The sequence below is a fragment of the Chlamydotis macqueenii genome, chromosome 4 (assembly GCF_036417535.1).
Source record: "Chlamydotis macqueenii isolate bChlMac1 chromosome 4, bChlMac1.mat, whole genome shotgun sequence".
Taxonomy (NCBI): Eukaryota; Metazoa; Chordata; class Aves; order Otidiformes; family Otididae; genus Chlamydotis; species Chlamydotis macqueenii.
In genome coordinates, this window is record NC_141559.1 from 43,440,625 (window position 1) to 43,460,550 (window position 19,926).

Consider the following 19,926-nt stretch of genomic DNA (forward strand, 5'->3'; position numbering starts at 1 on the left):
CAGGAATGTGACTGGTTTAGAAATAATCCTTAGCTGTTCTCAAATTAATACTGAGCTGGTTTTACATCTTCAGTAGTGTATATCTGTGCTGTGAGTAATGGGAAATAATGATGACTGCTACTTCTTGTAACTGCTGAAGTGATCGATACTTTTTCTGTCAGCTGCTTTCTGCGTATCAGAAACCAAATTGGAGTAAATACTAAGAACTTTAAATGTAAATCCAGCTCAAAGAGGGACAGTTTTGGAAACAAAATAGGCTAACTTAGGGCTGATTTACATGATTATTCATTGCTTGCTATTGTAGCCCCAGGCCAGGAATATAGTGCAAATCACAGAGAAAATGGAGCGCCCTACACTCTACTATTGACAGGAGACCACAGGACAACATTCAAAACAAGCTTATACTTATTCAAACAGGTGTAGCTGCACAGATTGTTTTAAATTTGATTTTAATTCATCTCTGTACTCTATTTCTTTCAGCTTTAGGTCTTATTTCATTTCAGCATTTTGCATTTTCAGTAAAGTTTGTGGTACCAGAGCACTGTTTTTGTAAGCTTTGCTTAGACTTAGAGCTTTCTTTCTGGAAGAAAGTTCTTCTTCTGGTTAAAGTCTAATTGTCTTGTTTGCAGTAACTGTGCATGCATGAGCAATCAATCTGCCTGCCTTCTTTTTTCTTTTTTTTTTTAATATTCTAGAGTGTAATCGAAATATGAGCTCTTATTTGCCTTTCATATTAGTCTTCCCCAAATGCAAGACTGTTGCTTCTCCAAAATGCAGGACTGTTGCTGTCCTTTTACTTGTTTATTTATGGAAAGTAATGCTCACTTTTATTTACCAATTTTCTTTATATTTCTGCACCTTCACCTTTGCAGAGTGTGTGACGCTGCTTACATTTTGTAATAGTTTTACGATTGATTTCATGTTCTTAATTAATGGAAAATTTATAACCCACTGAGAGCACCCAAATGTTCTATTACAGATGCAGGTACTTTTTGATTTTCATCTTTCTGTTGACATACATAAATACACAATATTGAGCTGATTATCTTATTTTCTTTTTCTTTTAGAGTTTTAATCTTTATGGAAGTTCACTGTATTCTACTGTTCTGATTTTATTTAGTGAGGGGGAGCTATGGTGGTAGCTTCTGTAAGAAGCTGCTAGAAGTTTTTCCCCTTTGTTCAGTGGACTTGGCTGGGCCTAGGGAGGACCCACTGCTGGCCCAGGCCAAGCCAATTGGTAGCAGAATGTTCCACGATAACGCCTCTGCGATAATGTATTTAAGAAGGGGAAAACAGAAAAAAAAAAAGAGATGATGTGAAGACGCTGAGCAGGGGCAGAGAGGGGGAGGTGCGAGCCTTGTGGGCCTTGCAGGCCTCATCCTCTGGCCTCCCATCAGGTGGCCGACTGGGCCCAACTCAGCCTGCAATAAGTGGAGAGGAGATGAGATGTGAAGAGAACCTGAGAGGCATCTGCTAGCCTGTTGTGAAGAATTTCTTGTGAGAGGAACGGCTGCAGATGCCAAGGTCAGTTCAGAAGAAGCGGGAGGAGTAATGCGCCCCCTGGCCAAGATTCCCCTGCAGCCTGTGGTGGTGACCAGGGTGGAGCAGGTTGTCCCCCTGCAGCCCATGGAGGTCCATGGAGGAGCAGAGATCCACCCATGGAGGAGCAGCCTGTGGAGGACCCCACGTTGGGGCAGGTGGAGGCCTGAAGGAGGCTGTGCCCCGTGGAGGGCCCGCTAGGGCAGCTGTTCTGGAGGGACTGCACCTCGTGGAAGAGATGACCCACACCAGAGCAGTTTCACAAAGGACTGCAGCCCGTGGGAGGGACCTCACGATGGAGCAGAGGAGGAATGTGAGGAGTTCTTCCCCTGATGAAGAAGCAGCAGCATAAAACAACACGTGATGAACTGACCGTAACCCCTATTCCCTTTTTCCCCCTGTGCTGCTCAGGGCAGGTGGGAAGGTGGTAGACATAATGTTAAGCCTGGGAAGAGGGAGGGGTCAAGGGAGGTTATCTTGTTCTCTGTCTCATTATCCTGCTTTGATTTTAGTGATAAGTGAATAGTTTTCCCCAAGTCAAGTCTGTTTTGCCCGTGACGGTAACTTTAAGAATTTCTCCCTGTCCTTATCTTGAACCTTGAGCCTTTTTCCTTATATTATCTCTCCCTGTTCTCTCGGAGGGTGGGGGAGTGAGAGAGAGACTGCGTAGTCTGGTCCCAATCGGGGCTGAACTACGAGCTTATTTCATATTTAACTCTGGGAATCAGTCAGGCTGTTTGGTGAGCTCTTCATTGGTGAACTACCAACTATTGCTTTCTCTAGGAAAAATGCTTCTGATATTTTTTTTCATCTTTCCTGAGTTTGGAAAGATAAGCTACTTAGAGGAACAGTGCTCAAGAGCGTACATTATATATATGCCACAGCTTTTGCACCCCTCAACTGACTTCACTGATTACTCACGCAGCCAAGAAGGGCACTTCTCTATGAGTTGAGTTACCCAGTTCATTGAAAAGGGTGTATTTACAGCTGTACCACAGTTTAAACTGATTTCTGAAATTAAGGCAAAAGTTAGAATAGAAAATAATCATTTTCTCTTGCGTGTTAGTACCTTAATATGCAGCTGATATTCAAAAAAATTGTTGAATAAATAAAGCTGGTTTTTTTCATCCTTCTGAAAAAGGATCAACTGACTATCTAAATTCCTTTTTCTCAGTACAAAATTTGTAAATCCTGAAATTAGAGACAGGTCATTTATAGATTCAAAATAGAGATGATGAAAGAGAGTGCTATCTAAAAAGAAGCGAAATGTGGTCTCTTCCAGTATGACCTTGCTTCCTACTTATCTCAACACAGGGGAGGGTTTTTCTCTAGACAATGAGTCTACATGTATATAGAAGAAACTTCAAAAAATAAATTTAAAATGCCAATTTTGACAAAATCATTAGGATGGATCAAATTCTGATCTTTGGTTTGCAGAATTCAGTAATAATTCCATTTAAATTAGTAATATGTATTTTGGAAAAGGCTCTTGCTTTTGAAGAAAATATACAGTATGTATATTACTGAAGACAAAACTGACTTTGCAATGTATTGTAGCTGGTCTGTGAATGATTTAAGCAACAGATAAGAGACTAGCTATGTTTGCTTTCATTAATTGTTGCTTTGTTTTGTTTTCTTTCTTTATCTTTTTAGCAGGACTAAGTTGTAGTTATACATTCATTCTTGATCGATGTTCCTTCTGGGAACTATGTGACTATGCTAAGAATCTTAGTTTTAAGTAGCACAGACAGTATCTTGATTAAGATGAACTGTAATTAAGATAAATGGTGGCTGCTTAGTGATCTCTATGGCACGGTGAGCCTTGTATCTTCATTCTAACGCTAGAAGTACTGAAATTTTTTCATTTTCTTAGTAAAAGCACAAATTAGATTTTTGCAGGATTGTGGCCCACCTGTCCTAATAAGTGTACACCTGTTTGAAAGAAATAGTAAGCAATTTAATTTTACAGATTTTTCTCTATTATGAAGCTTTGCTATCTTCCCAGTTTCCTATAAGGATGCAAGTCAGCAGTATCTGTTCTGGGAATAATATTATTTAGTTAAGGTTAGGCTTAATTGCAACTGGTGCAAATAGTCTTCATTTCTTAACTCATAGAAGGGTTGAGGGGGTAGTGGTTTTTTTATTTCTTTGGGAAGTTGATCTGTTCAGAAATCAGGATAAATTGTTCAGTGGAGAAAACAACAGAATGTATGCATTATTTAGGTTTGACATGTCATCTTTGTTAGCAGTATTGAGCACATCAGCCTGAATAACAATCCATAAAGATACCATTTTTGTCTGTACATCCATAGGTAGGCTTGGATCTTGTACAATGAGAAACATTGAAAAATAGCCAGTTCCTTAATGTAAAGTTTAAACCAAATAGCCTGTTATCTGGGAGTAATTTAAAATAGCATGGTGTTATCAGTTTTTAAAACAAAGCATTCTCAAGATTCTGCTTAAAGAAGAAATAAAGAAAAAGACAATCTGTATGACCCAAATCTGCAAGCATGCATTACATTTTTATCCAAAATGTGAGCTCTTTGAGCTCTCAGGTGTCATGGAGAAAGTCCTGTCCTTTTTCTGGTCTCTGGGTTGTTTGTCTCAGTTCCATCTTTCCAACTGCTCAATGCCTTGGACTTTTCAAGGATGTGTACATGAAAAATTTGACTCAAAGGAGTCATGGAACATAAAATGCAATGTGAAGATGGCAGCTGCCTAACTTTTTTACACTTTTATGAGAATGGTGTTTGGGTTACCTGTGTATTTAGGCTGATACCGTGGTTTTGTTCTTATCCATATGTAGATATATATGAGAATTTATATTGGAATACAACCAGGTCAATTAATATCTTTTCTCCTACTACTGACTTACAATGTCAACCTTACAAAAGAGGTACATTTCTCCTCTTGTGGGCAGTTATCTTGCATTCCAAATCTAACATTAGACAAGCCACTTAATATGTATAATAAAAAATTGTATACAGGTTCTTTTGGATCTCTCACTCTTCAAGGTTAATTTTAAGAAATCAGTGACAGCGATAAATAACCTGTAAAACACAAATCGAACAAAATCTTGGGCCTGATTTAGTATAATACTGTTGTTCAGGAGTAGATTATGACATTTCTTAACTTGTTTATATATATTTCCTTACTCAGAAAACCAAAGATGACCATCAAAATAAAACCCTACTTCAGAAAGGCATATTTTCTATTACTATTAAATACACAATTGCATTTTTCACTGTGCTAGCATAATTCGAATCATTCAATGAAACAGAAGCAGTTTATGCAAATCTAAAGGCTTGTTACTATAGTCATAGCATTAAATTTTAATGTAAATGTTTTCCTGATATGAGTAGTCATAGAAACAAGTTATTAGGAGTAAAGAAACAATACAGTTTTACCCTCGCTTCAGATTTGATTTGGAATTTGCACGTCTCAACTTTTGTTAATGTGTACTGAAAGGACAACAAGGGTTTTGGTTGTACATTTATCATATATATAGTCTTGGCTAGGTAGGATTTTTCAAAGGATATTTTTGTACCATAGGCTTGAAGTAATTGAAAAATTGTTAATGACGATACTGCAATCGGTGTGCTCGACCCCCTGACCAGACTGGCAGTGCTTTGGTGCGGACTCCAGAGGAGGTAGAATCCTGAGCCATAGCTGGGCCAAGAACTCCTCTCGTTCCAATCTGTTCTCTGAAAACCCACAAAGGAGCCAAGTGGCTGAGTGAGCTTGGAACACCAATCATATGATTAATGTGGCTTTTTCAAGACTTGATTATCAAGGAACAAAAAAAGTTGTGGGTACAAGGAGTCTCATGCATACCTTTTCTATTGCATGTAATTTAACTATGAGCCAAAAACTTTATTCCATAAATATGACAGCCTAAGTGAGCTTTCCTTGAGCTCTCCCCTTGAGCTGAGACACCTCTCAAGGTTGCTGCCTGAGGTAGAGAGACCTTTTACCAGCAGCAGGTCTTTGGAAGCAACTGATATAATGTATAAACCTGTAGTATGATAACTTTGATTTTTTACTTGGTAACTTTGATTGCATGCTGAATCGATGTTAATGCAATATTATATAAACTTTAAATATGTAATAATCCTTTAGACATAAACCATTAACTAAGTCTGAGGCTAATTCTGGATCCAGCCACACCTAGACTCCCCTCTGAGAAAGAGTTTAGAAAGCAAAGGTGTCCATTCTGAATCTCATGACTCAATGGGAGGATCCTCCTTACTCTTTGCATCTCTGGTCTCCCTGCGAATCATTGTAACTCGAGTGTAACTCTATTTTCCCTTGTATATTTTTCCATGCAGTAACTGATAGAGTGAACCTTGCCATCAAACTTTATTGTCACACTTTTACAATGTCATGTTAAAGCCACTTTTGTTGACATCGTTGTCAGTGGTTCTTTAAGCAATCTAAATCACCCACTTATGACAGAAACCTGACTCTCATACAACTCAATGTAGTTTTTGAAGTGATTTAGAGAAAAAAATTGTCAAACAATATTTTGTTATATAATAATGCAATATTTTCAGTCCATTTGATAGTGAAAGCATGTTATATATACTTATGGCTTAAACAAAATGCTGAATGGAGGCCAGAATTTTATGAAAATGCGTATTTTATGAAATTCTACAACTGTGTATTTTACGATTTGGCTTTAATTACATACTATTTACTTCTAGTTACTGTTTTGGCAAAAGCACTTTTTGTGTTCAAAGATAATGATAAGGAAAGAAACCATTTAACTTGAAAAATAAGAACCATTGTTATTTTGAAATATTAGTAGAGAAACCATTTGTGAAAGTTCTACATAGAAGAAAAAAAAAAAACAAAACCAAAAATTTAAATGTGACCTCTTTCTTGGGAAATACAAGCAATATTTTCCCAGACTGCTTTATTCATTTGGAATATTTCTTAAATATTTACACTCCATGATTCAGTTGCAAAATGAGATTGTACTGCAGGAGGCTCAGAAAACCAAAAAGTTTTCAAGTATGTATAAATATTTATTGTCCTTAGCTTATGACAAGTGACAAAGAGCATAGCTTGAGAATTTCATAGATCTTGGCATATTTTTCTCTCTTAAGTGAAAGATAAGAACACTAACTATAGTTTTATGCAGTGTAAACAGGTATGGGTAATAGTGTAGCATCCAGTTATTTTTTTTTGTATGATTTCTAGGCTTCCTGTTTATATCTAGTTCATAAGAAGTACAATGTGATAAAGGCAGAACATTTTGGTGTAGGGCAATGTCAGACAGAATCAAACAGATCTTAGAGGCAAGATATCCTGTACTTAAAAAAAAATATATATGAAAACCTCTTTCTGCGTCTTGACCTCTAATGAATATCTGCAGTCTTCATCTCTTTTGCAGGGGCTTTCTAATCTTTAGTGCAGGGTAGCATTTGGTATTTGATCAGAGCCTTAAGCACAAGTGCCACTATTTCAGTGAGGTAAAGCTTAATCTCTTCATCTTAAAGAAACTATTTCTAGAAGAGATGTGGTTTAGGAAGACAGTTCAAAACAACTGCATTTTCTAGTTCTATCAGGGACTTGGAAAAACACACCCAAATAAAATGGCTCTCGAGCCCATTTCTCTGACCCTGTATATCTGGGCTGTTACAGTTTTTATAGATGGTCTCTCTTTTTCCTACCTAGAAATGTGGTCCTGAGGTGCTTGAGAGATTTACATTTATCTGAGATCTCAGTGTGTCTGGTAGCCTTAATAGACTTTGTCATCAGTCAGGATATGGCTTATCTGAAAATGCTATATATTACGTCCATGTCCAGTAAAGCCCTGTTTAGTAAGGGACATTATTTTTAAAAGCATCAGATGAACTACCTGTGCATGTAGATCCCATATGCAAAGCTTGAACCCATTAAATCTGCTATATTCCAGTCGTGCTAGGTACACTGCATCTGCAGAGCAACCACTCAGCACATGCAAAGCAGATTGTGCTTCTTTGCAGTACTGCACACTCTGTACAGACCGCGTGGCCATAGTTTCCAGACAAAATTTGGGGAGCCAGTCTTCATAGCTCCAAAAACATCAGCATGAGGCTGGACTGTAGGATGTTTCAGTTATGGGTGACCCATAACTTTACAGAAAAAGCAGTGAGAAAGCAGGCAGGTGTGCTCGTTTGGGCTGGAATAGAGTTCATTTTCTTCATAGTAGCTAGTATGGGGCTATGTTTTGGATTCGTGCTGTAAAGAGTGTTGGTAACACAGAGATATTTTAGTTATTGCTAAGCAGTGCTTACATGGAGTCAAGGCCTTTTCTGCTTCTTACACCACCCCACCAGTGAGTAGGTGACACAGCTGGGACAGCTGACTCCCGTTGACCAACAGGATATTCCATACCATACGATGTCATGCTCAGTAGTAAAACTAGGCAGAAGGTTGACAGGGAGGCTGCTGCTTGGGAACTGGCTGGGCATCAGTTGGTCAGTGGTGAGCAATTGTTTTCACTTGTATCACTTATCTTTTTTGGGTTTTATTTATCTCTTTATTTTCTTTTTCATTACAATTTATTACTATTATTATTATTATTTTATTTTATTTTATTTCATTTCATTTCAATTATTAAACTGTTCTTATCTGAACCCATGAGTTGTCTCATTTTTACCCTTCCAATTTTCTTCCACCATCCTGCTCTGGGGGCAGCAAGCAAACAGTTGTGTGGTACTTAATTGCCAGCTGTAGTTAAACCGTGACATCAGGATACCCTTTAACACCTCAGTTGACACTGGGTTCATGTGTGGGCATCTGAACTGAGCCCTAGTGTACAGACATCTGGCACAGACTGATTCCAGAAATTGTGCTGGAACTTCCCATGTGTTAATTATAGAAGGATATACACAGCATAATATCTGTATCTGGATATGTAATGTTTATTTCCTACATACAGCCCCACTAACTTCCTGTAAGGTGTGTTGTAGTTCTGGGTTTGTTTTTTTTTTTTTTTTTTAACATAGTCTACTATCTCACATTAGTTGAAGCATATGAGTAAAAGCAAATATTAACTGAAAATGGCTTTGTACTTAAATCTTTCAACTTGGGAACATAATAATGAAAAATCACTTTATAAACTTCAAGTATTCTCAAGAGATAATGAAAATTTATTGTACTTGCCAAGCAGAACAAAGGATTATACACATAGTACTGAAAAAAAAACCAAACTGATTTATTGGCTCAGTTTTACAAAACAAAATAAATATAATGTAATGTTATAAAAAGTTGTAAGGTTTGAAGTAACATCTGCATGTCTCTTGTTTTTAGTTACATTTATTTGTTCATTGCCTTAATCTCACAGTTTATTAGTGTTATTTATTATCTGAACTATAGAAAATTCAGAGTTTGCTGAAGATTTTTTAAAAAGTACCCTGCAATTTGTGTAGCAGATGTACACAGGTCTAGACAAAGCCATGCCACCAGGAAGTTCTATTCGGGATTTTAATCAATTGTCTTTAAAGATGAAATTCTTTTGCCAGGAATGTCATCTCCTGTTTCCCTTGTGAAACAAGGAGTTTACTAACGGTCAGTTCCTTGCAGTATTTTCTGGTTCACAGTCAAGAAAAAAATCTCCAGTATTCTATGCCCTTGGGATTTTAATCTCCTGTATGTTTGCATCGTCCACTTCTCCCTTTATGTTGGGTTGCCTTGCCCTCTTCTTTTCCCCTTCTCTATAGAATTATCCTGGTTGGGCCACTCCTTTTATCCCACCTGGATCAGACTAGAGCAGATAAAGATTTACAGTATTTATCTTTGATTCCGTAGTGGTTGATACATGTGTGGAACCATGTTATCTTGTATTTAGCTTACTACATATAATTTTATAAAATGCTTTAGAATATCAGAATATCTCACAGATTTTAAAACAGTTTAGTCAGAATACAAGTTTATATATGTTTTATTATTTATCTTTTTTTTTAGTCTACCTTTTCTGGGGAAAGTGCATGTGTGAACACTGGCGTTTTATTCTGCTCTTATGGCATATCTTTTTTTCTTTGTTTTCCAGTGCTCATGTTGGCTAGGATGTCATGTATTGTTAATGTTACTGTGATAATTTTTTACAAAATCTGCATACTTTATGTGGTTATAATACTTGCAATACAGTAGCATTAGTTGGTAGAGAATTAGTTATACAATGAAAAAATAATAATTAAAAACTATACATTGCATAACAAATTGACATGGACTTGAAAATTCTGTGTGGTTAATATGTACAGGAAAGCATCAGAAAGAATCTTATTGCTGTTGTTTTTCACTTCCATAATGCAAATCGCGTTTGAGAGCAAACTGCATGAGAAATCACCTGTATCTTCATCAGTGTCTCTGCACAGTCAAGCACTGGAAGGTATGTCTGTCTAATGCTTTTGTCAGCTCTTAGAGCTCCAAGTGGTGATTGTTAAACCAAGGGCTACTTTCATTGACGTTCACAGTGTAGCAATGTTAACGAGGTTCAGTTATTGGTTTAAACAGTCGTTCCATTTTAAAATGCTAAAACAATGACAGAATAAGATCTGTCTCTCTGACTGGTGATGTGATTTTGTTGCTATTGTGATGGAACCTCATACATTGACATCTACAATAATAGTTTTATACTATTTCTAGCCTTGTTCTAAACATATTCTTGAAATTATTGTCTCAATAAGTCTAATAGAACAGCAGCTGACATCTGTGGGTGCTTTGCCTCTCACAACCAATCAGCTAAAATCAACTCAAAAAAAAGCGTTTGTCACTGTCACAGCACAGATTTAGTAGAGGAGTTGTGGGTCACAGATTTGTTTAAATAAGTCAGGAAAGGATGGGAAGAAATAAGTAAAGAAAGAATATGGGCTTTGGGCAGGGAGACGGAATAGATGTTGTATTTAAACCTGATAACACAATTACTTCACAATTTTTTGTGTAATTTGTGTTTAAAAGTGGCAATGTTTGTCATTCCAAGTAACTCACAGTGTTTGGGATTTTTTGCTTGGGTGGGCAGTTCAGGGAGGGAGAGGTGACTAAATCAACTGCTTTCAGGATGGGAACAATGTTTTGGGGGTATTAACTGGACCCTTAGCCAGAAGAAAACATTAAAGAAGTGGCAATGAATGCACTTAAACAAGAAAAAAAAAACCTCCCCACTTCCCCCCACCTCAAAAACCCCACACCTAAACTTTGTTGCCTTCTAAATCTATTAATTGTTAACATTTACAATTTTGATGTTAAATAGTCACTGTTCTGCTAGGTAGTTCTTCTGGCTCAAGTCAAAGCAACTTAAGATGGTAAATAAAGAAACATATCCATAAGCAAGAGAACTCAGAGGCTATTTTATGAGATGAGCAAGAAGACAGTGACTCAGTTATTTATGCCTTGGGGTTTGTCTGTCTCTTTGGATATCATATAAAGTCTTCATACAGGTTTAAACAAAATTAGGACAGTATAGTAGTCCTTTAGGCTCTTCCCCAATAAAATACTGAATTGTCACAATCATAGCCTTTGCACCGGTTAAGAAGGCAGCTGCTGTCTTCTTTGCAAATACACGCTATGTGAAATTTGGAGCAAGCCTAGGCTAGATCTATGTAGAGAGCAAACACTATTTCTTGTTATTGTTAGATGTCAAATTCTCATTCAAGTCATTCTTTGTAAAACTTCACAGAAGGGAACAGAGATATTTATTTATTTTGGTAACTGCTGACTACATTGCTCCTTTTTTTTTTTCCTGGGGAAAGGTGTTGAATTTCGAGCAAATAGGTTTTGCTTTTCTTGGATATCCTAACATAATTTAGTGAGGAATTGAGTTATGAGAGGTGGGACAGTAGGGAGCTGCTTAATGTGGGGGTCTTCCAGTACCTCAAGGGGACCTACAGGAAAGATGGGGAGAGGCTGTTTGGTAGGGCCTGTTGTGATAGGACAAGGGGGAATGGTTTTGATATAGAGGGAGGTAGATTTAGATTGGATATTAGGAAAAAATGTTTTACACTGATGGTTGCAGAACCCTGGAACAGGTTGCCCAGAGAGGTGGTGGATGCCCCATCCCTGGAAACGTTCAAGGCCAGGCTGGATGAGGCTCTGAGCAACCTGACCTAGTCAGGGATGTCCCTGCTCCTTGCAGGGGGGTTGGACTAGATGACCTTTGAAGGTCCCTTCCAACCCTAACCATTTTATGGTTCTATGATTCTATTGAATGTTATTTTTATAGTCAAATTATTAGTCCCCATTGTCTTCATATAGGCCTATATGGTAAAAGCAAGGCAGCAATGCAACTGTTATTTGAAAGCAGTAATAGAGCTTTGGGTGGGACTGCTACTGGCTTTGCTCAATAGGCACTTGCCCCAGGAGCCTTTGCAGACTCACAGATAGAGATGTCTGCCCCTGTGAATCCACTTACAGCACTGAGGCCACAATAAGCTAAATCAGCAGATGTTGTAAATTTAGAAGAAACACATTCTATACAGCTAAAACTTCTGAAAATACCCCTCTTCTGACTGTCTGATATGCTGCTTTCTTTTCCTTTATCTTATTTTTCTCTGATCTTTTAAGTAAGGACTGAGTGATTAGTAAATAACCTATTCCTTTATTATTCTTGTTGACTGTATAGTTATGTGCTATGTGCTGGCTGTTTGAGAAGCAAACCTTAGGAACTCTAATGAAAAATAAGCCTTCGGAGGATATTTCAAGTAAATTTCAATACAGTGCTTTTCTACTTATGTAGTGCTTTTCTATTAATGTAGTCTCCTCTCTTCCTGTAAAACCTTCTTCCAGCAGATTTCTTTTTTAAAATATTTTCTAAATATTTAGCAAGATATTTAGAATTTCTTCTGAAATATCTGTAGGAGAGATGGGCCTTCTGAAATATCTGTAGGAGAGATGGACCATGTGAGGATTTGTTCTCACATCATTTTTGTGGAAACAAGGTAGGTCCCGACACTTTCCTGTGCATTCAAACCCAGAGCATAAAAATACTTCAGCTGTAGTGTTACTAATTAATCAAACATCGCCATGGAACATTTCACCCACTTACTTCCTCCAGTGACATGTCTCACCAAAGATATTAATTGAATAGAGGATAGATTAATGCCTCTAGCTAACGGGATTTTTCCTACAGCTCCCATGCTCTACGAAGGTTTGGGGTTAACCAAGATAACTAGGTCCTGATCTGCTTGTCCAAATAGTCCCATTGAAGCAGTTGAACTATTCAGATGAAAAAGGACGGAACAGGGTCTCATTTCTTCTGTTACATGCCTAACTTGAAATTCCTCACAGTAGGAGGAAAAAAAACATATGCAGAGACTAAATTGCCTTTAAGAGAAACACTTAAATTGAAGCTAAGTAGATGGAAGACATTACAGAAAATGTAGGGCTAACTTAGTTATTGTGCAGGCCAAGCATAAAAGCTATCCTAGAGCCTAAAGTGGTGGTTGTAGTTGGGTGGTGTGTGATCCCACTCTGAGACATGTTTCAAAGCAACAGACACAGGTAAACAAATTCCTGACTCCTTCCACAGACTAATAAGTCTTTTGTTTTTTTAATAATGCCTATTAATAGGGATTTCAATGAATAAATCTTGGAAAACATCAATACAATTTGGAACTTCAATGATTAAAACATACGACATTATTTATATTTCAAAGAGAGAGTAATATATCAGCTTTATGATATTGGTATTCCAGACATCTCAGCACTTCTTTTTTTTTTTCCTTTAGAAATGCACAAGTGAAAATTGTCTATTGGTATCACCATACATTCCTCTTCTCTGTTATGAAGGGCCCTAGGAAGAGTCTAGTGAAGTTGTAATTATAACCTGTACATGCAGCTAATCTGTAAAGAACACAATTCATGTTATCACATTATGACTTATTAATTATGTCTTGAATTAATGACTCGCTTTCAAATACATCAATATATATATACAGTGTCTCATATTAAAATCTCTTGACCTCTATAAGATGTTCTGTGAGAAGACTCAGCTGAAGCATTGGAGGCTTTGGTTATAAATTTTGGGGAACACAGTGGAACAAATTCCTTGTTGTTCGGGGTGATAAAACAATATAATATTCTTGAGTAAGAACATAGGTGATGCAATAGTGCGGTAACTGCTAGTAAATATTGACTTTTAATTAACTCTTGCAAATTAATGTATGGTAATGCATGCAAGCAATATTTGAAAATAAGACGTTAGAAAAATCAAATTAGTATTTAAGTTTGGGGGGGAAAAAAGCAACAGACAACTCATGCACAGTATTTTCAAGATAAAAAGTATATAGATAAAGAATGAGATTTGTAGTATAGAAAACTTTTAACCCATTTAATTCAACAGTTCTGATCTCCTTTCTTGCAGCAGTGGCTATAAATGCATTTATTTTTGCACTAAATTTAGACTGGCAGCAAACATTTATGTGAATTACTGAGTCTGACATCTAATTAACACAGTCTTTACAGGTTTAATGAGCAGTGATAAATTTCTATCCTTTCTTTGGCACATTTTAATTAGTTGTAATTATGAGTGGAGTGACCTGAAAAGCTTGTTGTCCCTTGGATTCATCATAAATTTGTGTAATTTAGATATGTAGAGACAGAACGAGTTTTTATGGAATTGCAAACCCAAAGGTTATTTAACCATTACGTCAGACATATTATATCCTTGTGTAAAACTCACATAAGCAAAACATTGGACATAAATATTTGACTACACTGTGGGTGATGCTTCATAAATTAAATTTGTCTCTTTTTGTCTGAAGAATAAGTAAGCATTGAAATCTACTTCATCTGTTGCTCATAACTGAAGCACTGACTCCTGACATTCATCTTTATATGGCATTATAAGTTTCAAAAGGAAAGAGTGTATATGTTTAAAGTATTTATTTATAAAGATTTTTAGCACTTAATAGTTACTAAAGGGAAATGCAAACAAATGAAAATATGATTTTAATTATATTAATTATATTATTACACAGTTTCCTTACTAGACCCATCCTGCAAAAGTAAGTAGGAATAAAACTTTCTAGCAGGCAAGACTATTCTTCCTTCACAGGGTGTTTTGTATAGTTTCTAGAGACACATGAAAGAACTGCCAATGAGATTAACACAAATTTACATTACCTAATATAGCATACGAAAGTCACTGAGAGGTTCAACCATTCAAATAAATGTGTATTTCATGAGAATGGTAAAAATGAAACATCCTAACATTTTATAAAGATCTCGGTCATGAACTGTACTTTGATTGAAAATATGTGATTTCATAAAATGGGATTGTACATACCATTTCTCTCCCGCAAATCTGATATTTTGCTTCTTGTATGTGTAATAATGGCTGTAAAAGGAGAGCATGCTAAATCAGGGTTAGAATCATTTGAGGTTCAAACTTGTCAAGAGCTACACCATTTGGGAGCAGATAGGAATTGAGGCATAAGGCACCTGCAGGAGTCACTGTTCTCCATGGTGTGGAGCATGATGTCCTTCTCACAAGGAAGTGAGTTTCCCAGTAGTGCTAGTTTTTTGGCACCTTTCATCCTAACTCCTCAAATCTGACAGCTACTGTACCACCACGCAAAATATCTGAAATTATGAAAGAGAGGAGAGAATAGATGGAGTTTTTTTGACAGAATTGTGAAAAAGAGAGCAAAAAGAAATGCAAAAAGAGAAAAAAAAAACTTGTTAATACGAGAAAAACATGAATAGCTTGTATTAAGGGTGAGTAAAGTATTCATATTCAGAAGTTAGAACAACATCTGAGTGTGTCTGTTTCCATGATTTGGGCTCAAACACTTTCCTGCAACTGCCAAAGCACTGAACAAATTCCTAGCTTCTGTGTTAGCAGCAAATTAGTTTTCATTTGGGACAACATAGCTTTGGGCAGCTTCTGCTGAAGAACATATTTTATGGTAAAGTTACTGAATAAGATCTTCTGTTGAACCTGCATCTCATACATGGCAGCCTGTGAATGGCAAGGGTGGAAAGGGAGCAGTAGAAAATGCCTTGGCCTTTTCTTCCTAATCTGTACGCATTCAACTAAGCCTTTGACTATGGTTTTTCGTTGCTTGAAACTGTTCTGTGATCTAAACTGTAGTCTCAGTCAATTCGGAGATTATCACTGGACTAACGTGAGGTGAAATCTATTAGAACAGAACTCAAAAAGGAAGAATAGCCATATTAAAAGAACAAGGGACTAGAAGTTGAAATAGTGCATGGACTGGAAAGCTTAAAAATTTTGGAAAGACATTTTTTTCCTCAGATAATCTCTTGAAGATAATATTAAAATGAAGTTAAGCAACACTGTCAAGCTCAGGTCTCAGTTTGTTGTAGTGCCTTATTTTAATGAACTTCTTTCAATTCTTTCATAGTGTTTACTGTCTGCCTTCATTTTCACTGCATTTTTCTATTCCTTTTATGAAAGATACGTAAATTGCTCTCAATTACTTTGCACAATGATTGATGACAGTGTCTTGTTTAATAATTTTTTGATGTTTTTGTCTGTCTGTTGGACTATGCAATGAAGTGTAGCATTTGTTTATACAGACAGTAATTGCAAGTAAAAACAACTTACTTTTTTAATTGATCAGACAGTTGCATCAGGTCACATGTGCCACTCTGGATTTGTTTCCTACAGAACATTTACTGTTCCTTTATTAGGCTAGTTTTAAACAGAAAAAAAAAAAGATAGTTTCTGTCAGTTTCCTTGGGAGCCTAGACCAGACCTGATCAGGATGACATTTTCTTTCTTACAGTCATCCTAAATTTTCTTCTTTGGGCATGGCTTGGTCATTCTTAGAAAATGAACTAAGAATTAATATTTTGCTCCAAAAGACACAGGTAAGATTTTAGAATATCTTATTCTGAAAGCCATTTATTAATAGCAGAGTACTTCTTTGCCAAGGACTGTCAGATGGTCCTTAGAAGGCAGAAGTGTGATCTCATATTTTACCAATTTGTTCTTTTGTGGTCTCATGAGACTTTTTTTCAGGATCTAGTCCATGTTAGCCATCAATATCATATCACTCCAGGGACAGTTTGCTTCCCTAGTAAATTTGATCTGTAGAATTTGAGAGTTCGATCTGTAGCCTTTCCTTTAATGTAATTTCTTTTTAGTGAATCGAAGTAACTTCAGCTTTTGCTTAATTTAAATTCAATTTTTCTTCTTCAGCAGCACTATTCTACAAAATGAGTAAATCAAGAGTATTTTTGGTGTGACATTTTGAAGCTGAACTATAAAGATGTAAATGAAAAACTCAGCAGATGAACATCAGACATGTAAATATTGTTTCTGGGATTGTATGTTAACTTCTCCCAGTAACACCTTTGAATATAAAGGAATGAGACTTTAGTGTGCCAATTTGTTGAGCTGGCTTTATTTTATCCCCTGCTAAACTCATCAGGAGGAACAAGGTGAAATACAATATTATATATAATAATAAAAATTATCCAGCTTGTGATTCTGAGGCAGATCCTGGAATAATTGCCTTTCCTCAAGTACTGCTGGTCCTATCTTTTCCACTTCTCTTGCAGCATACTGTAGTCAAGAAGAAAAATACATGAGTCCTAATTCTTCTTCACTGTGTAGACTAACAGAGATAATGAAAACTCCTTGGACTCCATTTGGGGCCTGTGCTGGTTTTCTGTAGTGGCGGGGGGGATACAGGGGCAGCTTCTGTGAGAAGCTGCCAGAAGTTTCCCCTTTGTCTGGTGGACCTGACTGAGCCTAAGGCAGACCTGCTTGGCCAGGGTCAAGCTCATTGGTGACAGTGATAATGCCTCTGTGATAACATATTTAAGAAGGGGAAAATTTTAAAAAAAAAAAAAAGGAGGAGGAGGAAGAAGTGAAGAAGCAGAAGTGGGGGCAGAGAGGGGGAGATGCGAGCCTTGTGGGCCTTGGGGCCCTCACCCTCTGGCCTCCCACTGGGCAGCCGACTGGGCCCAACTCGGCACAGCCCCTCTGCAAGAAGAGAAGAGAGGAGATGTGAAGACAACCTGACAGGCGTCTCCCTGAGCCTGCTTGTGAAGAATTTCTTGTGAGAGGAACAGCTGCAGGCGCCTAGGTCAGTGAAGAAAGAGGGAGAGGACTAAAGTCGCTCCTGATAAGATTCCCTGCAGCCCGTGGTGCAGCCCATGGTGAAGCCGGCTGTCCCCCTGCAGCCCATGGAGGCCCACAAAGGAGCAGAGATCCACCTGCAGCCTGGGGAGCACCCCACATTGAGGCAGGCAGATGCCCAAAGGAGGCTGTAGCTCTTGGAGGGCCCATGCTGGGGCAACTGCTCCAGAGGGACTGCACCCCATGGGAAAATGACCTGGAGCAGTTCATGAAGGACTGTAGCCCATGAGTGGGACCCCACGATGGAGCAGGGGAAGAATGTGAGGAGTTCTTCCGCTGACAACGAAGCAGCGGTGTAAAGCTACGTGTGATGAACTGACCATAACCCCCATTGCCTATTCCTTCCCTTGTGCCACTCAGGGTCAGGGCGGAAGTCGGTAGCGATAATTGAAATTAAGTTAAGCCTGGGAAGAGGGAAGGGTGGGAGGAAGTTGTTTTTGTTCTCTTCCTCATTATCCTACATTGGTTTTATATAATAATAATAGACAAATAGTTTTCCCAAAGTCTAGCCTGTTTTGCCCATAACAGTAACTTTAGTGATCTCTCCTTCTTATCTCAAACTTTGAGCCTTTTTTTTCCCCTTATATTAATTATCTCTCTCTATTCCCTCAGAGGATGGGGAGAGTGAGTGAGAGACTGCGTAGCTTGGTCCTGAGCGTGGCTAAACTATGACAGGGGCATAATATGACCTTTCGTGTAAATTCTATCAAAACTACACTGTAAATGGGGGAGCAACAATGACAGAGGATACACGTGATTATCCTTACTAAATCTGCAGAGACTACTTAGGAATGATAATGATGACACACATTAACTCTGACAGGTATCAGTTCTAAATAGTGGAATTTTCTTTTGGGAAAGTTTCTAGTGCATTTCTAGCTCAATGCATTGTGTGAAGGGCATGCCCATGCTGTTTTGGACTGGGTATGCCCATATAGTTACTGTGAAAGTAAATAGTTTCCCATTTGCAATAGCACAAAAGGAGGATGGTGCATGAACTGAATTAAACTGGTTTGTGTAATAATGAGCTCAAATAAGTTAGTTTACAGGATTTTATTAAAAAAAAATTAATAGAAACACAATTTGTCATATGCAAACTGCCCTTTCATGTGCACCATTTTTCTGGTTTTGATTGTTTTTTAAATCAAACCTGTGTTGCTAAAAGGATGAATGAATGAAATAAAGCTTTCCACTTAAAAATGGTCAGACACAGCCAGACCAGTGAAGTCAGTGAAATGGTGAAGAGGATAGCAATATATTTAATATTAGAAAAGGGGCATCGTATATGTACTCTACTGCATATGTATTGCTTATTAAAAAATTGTATAGGCCCCTATTCTTAAAGGTATTTATTCAGCTCTTCAGAGTTCGACTGACTTAATCTAAATTCCATTGGCAATGGGTGAGATTGAAAGCTAAAGCTAGTAAAGGATTTTGGTGCTTTAAAGTCTGGTTTAGGCATTTAAGTTCAAAATTGTTTTTCAAAAATCCTAAGCTTATTGATGCCATGGCTCAGGGCAATTTTGGAGTATTTAGGTGCCTTCTTGATTAGTTTAAATATCTTTCTTTGGCTATACAGAAAGTAGTTTCAGCATTGCTTGAGCCCTAGCAAGATCCAGTAATCAGATGACACTCCTCTTAAATTTTCTGCAGGCCCAATTATTATACATCATAAACGCAGACAAGGCCTTGCTCCTCAAGAAATACAGCTGTGGCCATTCTTTTTCAGGGAAAGGTCTGTGATTATATGTTTCATGAAACAAACTATTGTGTAGACTATTTGCCCTGAAAAAGGAAAGCCAGTGATTGTTTGGAAGAGAAGTAGACCTGAATGGTTTAGCTGCTAGGAGAGTAATTCCTTTCCCTTATGCTTTTTGTGTGTTTTGTCTTAATATTATTAAATTCTTTTTTTCCAAAAAGTAATTTACTGCTTATTTCAAATAAGACTTACAGTATACTGTACTTAAGGATGCTACCTGGTCCAAGGAGAATTTCTGCCTTCTTAACCGTGTCTTTTTCATCTGTTATAACCATGAAAAAGAAGTGGAAATTAGCCAAGTGTAACATCAACTTAGCTACAGCTTGTTTTATTTGTATTAATGCTTAGGATTAAAGGGAAGGTTCCTAGGAAATGGAAATTCTGATTGATATGACTTTTCAGAGAAGTGTTTTGAGAAATATTTTAGTTCTTAATTTTTTCGCAAAGCATTTTCCACACGCAACCAGCAAAATATTACTTACGTACTATGTTAAATGAGCACTCTCCCAGGATGCAGAAAAACTGTCTCAAG